This window comes from Camelina sativa, chromosome 12, assembly GCF_000633955.1.
Source record: "Camelina sativa cultivar DH55 chromosome 12, Cs, whole genome shotgun sequence".
Lineage (NCBI taxonomy): Eukaryota > Viridiplantae > Streptophyta > Magnoliopsida > Brassicales > Brassicaceae > Camelina > Camelina sativa.
The window spans coordinates 15,935,599-15,942,210 of NC_025696.1; positions in this window are offsets into that span (position 1 = coordinate 15,935,599).

Sequence of the window (6,612 nt, forward strand, 5' to 3'; positions counted from 1 at the left end):
AATGAGAAAGATGAAATCACACGATATAAAGCCCGACTTGTTGCACAAGGTTTATCTCAAAGACCTGGAGTTGATTATGAAGAAACATATTCTCCAGTCATGGATGCAATTACATTCAGGTACTTAATGAGCCTAACGGCTTCTAAGAATTTAGAAATGTACCTTATGGATGTAGTGACAACATATTTATATGGATCATTGGATAATGATATATACATGAAAATCCTAGAAGAATTTAAGATTCCTGAGGCATTAGACTCTAAGTCTAATGAAATTTGTGCAATTAAATTACAGCGATCACTTTACAGATTAAAACAATCTGGGTGCATGTGGTATAATCGCTTAAGCGAATACCTATTGAAGAAAGGGTATGTTAATAATGAAATACGCCCATGCGTTTTTATAAAGAAATCTCCATCGGGATTTGTGATCATTGCTGTATATGTTGATGATCTAAATATAATTGGAACTCAAAAGGAGATTGATGATGCAAGAACTCATATGAAGGAAGAGTTTGAAATGAAAGATCTTGTATAGACTAAATTCTGTCTCGGGCTTCAAATAGAGCATTTCCAAGATGGAATATTTGTGCATCAATCAAATTATACAAATAAGTTTTTAAAGCACTTTAATATGGACAAAGCGACTCCTTTGAGTACTCCAATGGTCAACGATACTGATCCATTCAGACTTTGTGAAAATAATGAGAAAATCTTGGTCCCGAAGTACCTTATATGAGTGCTATCGGTGGACTCATGTATCTTGCAAATTGCACTAGACCGTATATTGCATTTGGTATGAATCTACTTGCAAGATACAACTTATCCTCTACTCGCAGGCATTGGAATGGGATAAAAATATCTTCAAGGTACGATTGACTTGGGAATATTCTATCATAGAAACTCTTCGGTTGGTCTTGTTGGTTTTGCAGATGCAGGATATTTATCAGATCCACATAAATCCCGATCTCAAACTGGATATCTTTTCACAATTGGAGGAACTGCAATCTCATGGCGCTCACAGAAACAGACTTTGGTCACCACTTCCTCAAATCATGCAAAAGTAATTGCTCTTGATGAAGCATCGAGGGAATGTGTATGGCTCAGATCAATGACTAACCACATACAAGAATCAAGTGGAATAGTCACCAAGAAAGAGCCAACATTATTATTCGAAGACAATGCTGCTTGTGTCACCCAAATCAAAGAAGGTTACATCAAGAGCGACAGAATAAAGCATATACCTCCAAGATTTTTCTCCTACACTCAAGAACTCGAGAAAAAGAAGGAAGTTGATATTCAACATATCCGCTCAAGTGACAATGCAGCAGATCTATTCACATAGGCACTTCCGACCACCACATTGAGAAAGCATATTCACAGTATTGGAATGCGTCATCTACTAGATTTATGAAAAAGATTATACATTTCTTTTCGAGGGGAAGATTACGTTACTATACTTTTTTCCCTTGTCATGGTTTTTATCCTAATGGGTTTTTCCGTGACAAGGTTTTTAATGAGGTAGTATGTAACTCGTCAATGGTGATGGATAATCAAAGGGGAGTATTATGAAATATAATTGTGATTAATCCATCACAAGACACATGTCATTATACTTGTCCATGTAGTGTTACATAATCTTTGTAGTGTTAACACTTGCCATTACCAAAACTAATGGGTGTGTGACTCATGTGTTTTGTAGTACATTATATAAGGAAGAGTTGTAGAAGAGTAATACACAACATGTTTTCTTTGATCAAAAAGACTCCCAAAAATCTCTCTCACTCTCGTGGCTGTTCCTCCCTCTCTCTCACTTTATTATTTCTTTTTCTCTTTTCATAGTATTACAAATACATATAAGTGTATTCTAGTTATAATTCAAAACATGTTATCAGCACGAACGATTCTCGATCCGTTACAAGTTTGAGCATAAGAAATTTGTGATACATCATCAATTTGAGGTAAGATTTAAGTTTTGTTAAAGTTGTTTGAATTTAACTATTTTACATGCATATTACTATATGTATTATTTATAGAGTAAAAAAAAACAACTATACATACTTCTTGATCTAATGGTAGGCTCTGCCTCCTTGATCATTTAGATCTACATTCTTGATCTAATGGTAGGCTCTGCCTCCTTGATTATATGTTCAGTTCTATATATTTAAATTATATGGAAGGCTATGTCTCCTACAATGATTGTTTTAATTTATGAATATATTATATAGCTTATAATTTTGTTTTATAGTTTATATTTATTGCTAAAACAATATTTCACAAAAGTGTTTCATAAAATTTTATATTTAACAAATTGTTTTATTATTTATATAGTAATCATGTCAAACTTGGCAAAGCTTGAATTCACCGCCCTTGATGTCTCTGGGAAAAACTATATGACATGGGCATTAGATGTAAAATTCTATCTAAAAGGGAATGAGCTTCTCAAAACCCTTGATCTGTCATAAACAGGGTTAGAAGAGGAAAAAGCAAGAACCATGATGTTTTTGCGTCACCATCTCCACGATGGTTTAAAAAATGAATACATCACGAGAGAAAATCATGCAGATCTCTGGATCGCGCTTAAGGATAGATTTGATCACCAAAAGTATGTAATCTTACCAAAAGCCAAACATGAATGGCTAAACCTGAGGTTTCAGGATTATATAAGTGTAAGTGAGTACAATTCCGCTTTGGTCGGAATCACTTCAAGGATGGCTTTCTGCAGAGAAGAAATTTTTGATTATGATATGATCGAGAAAACATTCCAAAATTTCCATCCTTCAAATGTACTCCTGCAGCAACAATATGGAGAAAGAGGGTATACTCGATATGCTGATTTGATGCAAGTTTTGCATGTTGCTGAACAAAATAATGAGCTCGTGATGATAAATCAACAAACCCGTCCAACTGGATCAGCTCCACTTTCAGAAGTGAATGTTACTACATCCAGCTATAATGATTGGCAAGGACGAGGATGTGGACGCAGACGCGGTCGAGGCCGTGGTCATGGTCGTGGAGGAGGTCGTGGAGAAGTCCGTGGACGAGGAAGAGGAAGAGGTTTCTGTAATGACCCGTATCAAGAAGTACGTACCGGACGGAGAAAACGTGACCCAAAGACGTGCGATATCCTTGGAAGACGAAGGAAAGAAAACCATGAAGATTGAACTAGTGACTTGCAAGAGAGGTTACTAAGTCCAAGAAATGGTCCAAGAAGGAGATAGCCATGGAGAAACGGACGTCAATGACCATAGGACCTGAGTGGTCGGAGTCACAGACAAGAGGTCCGGAGTCAGACACAAAATTTCGAGGTTACGGACGAGAGGACCGGACATGGACGAGAAAGTCCAATGTCACGGATGAGAAGAGTCGGAGTTACGGATGAGAAGGACGAAGTCACGGTCGGGAGGACCAGAGAGTGACGCGGAATTAATCCGCATATGCTCCGTTTGGTTTTTACGGTCAAGCGCGGGAGCTTGGGATGCAAGCGAGACGCGGATGGACGAGGAAGTGGAAAAGTCTCTATGCATGCAAGAGAAACGCCACGTGTCGCGCGATTAAGTGTGCTCCGCCAGAGAGTGAGATACACGCGCGAGTGAGTGAGAGTATGCATCAGCGACATGCAGAATTTTTGACATTTGTCACTTGATTTTCGCCACCTCACTCTCTTATTTTCGGCCCAAAATCTCTCTAGACAAACAAACTTTGCCAAAATTTTTTCTCAAACTTTTGAAGAGGAAATCTCTTGATTTTCGACCAAGGAGGAGGAAGAAAGAAGAGATCTAGAGGAAGGTGAAGCTTAAGAGCTAGTGGAGGTGCTGTCAGATCGGCGTGGTGTGGTGTGGTGAAGCTCAATCGGCCAAGATCTACAAGCTAAGGTGAGTTGAGGCTTGGGTTGTAGATTTGTTGTGATTTTGAGAAAGAGCAAGTTGGAGATCTTGCTCAAGGAGGTGCATTAGCTCTCTAGCTCTTGCATCGGCCTTGTTGAGTGGTAGTTCTTCCTTGTTGCATGTAGATCTAGATGATTGCATGTAGACATGGGTGATTTGTGGGGTTTTATATGCAGTCTTGGAGTAGATTTGCATTTTTTCAAACTAACTGCAAGTGTGAAATGCCTTGCATGTTAGATTTGAGGAGTTTTATGCATTCTTGGGGAAGAATTGTATTTTTAAAAATTAGCTGTAAGTGTGAAATGCCTTGCATGCTTAATTTTTGGGGTTTAAGAATTTTCTAAAATTGTGAAAAATAATTTTAAAAACTGGCTGCAAGTGTGAAATGCCTTGCATGTCTAGTTTGAGGTTAAGAAGACTCAAGCTTAATTAATTTTTTTTTTATTTTAATTTTTGCTTGAGTGGTTGTGGTGGTAATCCATTGTAGACTGGGTGAGAGATCAAATCATGAGTGGACAATTTTTGGTTTGGCCATGCGAGAATCTCCAGGGAGGAAAGAGCCGCATGTAAGCCCCAAAATTGAGTTAGTTCCTCATGAATTTGGATGTGAGACCAGTCTACGGTATGTGCTGTTTTGGGTGAGGCCATGAGAGAATCTCCAGGGAGGAAAGATCCGCATGAGGGCCCAAAACTTGAGAAAAATGTTCCCATGGTCTTGATTTGAGATCGGACATGGTGTATCATTTTTGTGAAGTCATGTGAGAATCTCCGGGGAGGAGAGAGCTGCATGCATGTGTGAATTTGAGAGAAATGTTAAAAATTAATCGAGGAAAATTATTTAAAAATAAACTTGGGGTTGGGTGCATGTTAGTTTTGCATGCATGTGTAGTAACTTAAGTTGCATATGCATTTTCCTTGCATCTTAAGCTTTGGGTGAATTGCCTGGTTGATTGCTTGCTTGTTTACTTGCTTGAATGCTTGTTTCTTGCTTGCTTTGTGTGATTGTGTGATTGTGTGCTTAATTCTAGTGTGGTAGACATAGAATTAAGTGAGTGTTCTAGCTAGAGTCTGAGTTGGAGTCTCAGGTCGTAGCTAGAAGTCGATCTCTGTTCCCATCATGAGTTGAGTGGTGAATTTTCCGGTGAGCTAATCCAGAGGGATCTCATGTCGGGACAATAATTCGGTTTCTAGCTAGCTACTAGCCTGAACCGCATGACGATGCGGCTTGTGTGAGTTCGGTTGGTTACCTGTGTGATTTCATCGCGGAAGTGTGGACCTCTGGTTGGTTACCTGTGTGGTTTCAACGCGGAGGATTTTGTTGTCCGGTTGGTTACCTTTGTGGTTTCAACGCAGAGTGTGTGGGATGGGACAGAGGATCGAGGGGCCCCAGGATGAGTTTTTGTTCCTAGGAAGTGAGTTCCTTAGGAAGTGTGTGTTGTTCATTGTAGGACTCAAGCGTTGATGGGATCCGCTTGATGGTCCTATTGCATGAGAAGTCTAGGGTGATCAAGTGAGTGATGCACCACTAGCAGTTCCACCTGGCAGTGATTGCAGGTGAGGTGGCGAGAAGGCCAAGTTAGGTTGAGAAGTCTAGACGAGTCAAGTGTCTTGATTGTTGTCTAGATTGATTGTGTGATTGCTTGCTTGCTTGCTTGATTGATTGATTGTTTGTTGCTTGCTTGTTATGCTTCTGCATTGCGTGATTTGTTGGGGTGGTTTGGGGTAGAGAGATGAGATGATTTAGCATGTTAGAAGATAGCATGTAGTTAGTTACCCAACTCACTGAGTAATCCTAGATTACTCACTCCTCTCCTCCATTGTATTTCTTGTAGGGAAAGTAAGTGGGTAGAGTTGGACTAGGAAACCGGATAGGGTGTTTTCGTGCTGTGATGCAAATCCGTGTTTCATGAAATTGATGTTTTATTGATTGGATCCAACTATTTTCTTGAACGTTTTTTTTAAAGTAAACCTTGCAAGTATATATGTACTAAATTTTATAATTTAATATACACTCGGACAAGTGGTATGGTACGGTCTAGTCCGGACTAGCACAACGCCGTGCGCGTCCTATAGGGTTGCAAAGTCTGAGGGGCGTGCGTTGCAGATGGGCGCCTCCGGTGTCCCGGCTGGGGATCCTAATTCGTTGGTGGAACCTCGGCTGGATTGCGGGCGGTCGACCTACGTGACGCTCATCCGGGCTGCGCCCCGCGGTTTGTCCGGCCAAGTGACGGAGTGCGGTTTGGGGGCGTTACAGTTTCTCTCCTAATGACTTCAACGCAAGAAAAACCAACAAGCATCTTCAAATCAATAATGTTGGTCGCGTTATAAAGAAACAAGGTGAAAGTACTTGTTACATATGCGGCATGGAAGGACACTGGTATCAGACCTGTCGTATTCCAAAACATTTGGCCGATCTGTACCAAGCATCCCAAAAGGCAAAAGAAAGGGATGTTGAGACCAACCTCATCTATGATAAAGCTGGACCTTCTTTCCATGGCCTAAATGATGAACCCTATCTTGATATAGCAGATTTTCTCATTGATAATGAAAACGGAAAATCATGCGAATAAGGCCGATATGCCATGATATGCTTTGTCATAGTTTGATATGTAATTTATGTTTATAAAATATCTTTTTGGATAATAGTTTTATTGTAATATATAATAAGTCTTTTTTTGTAAGACTTTTTGTTATTACAATTAATGTTTATTTTATAAATATTTTAT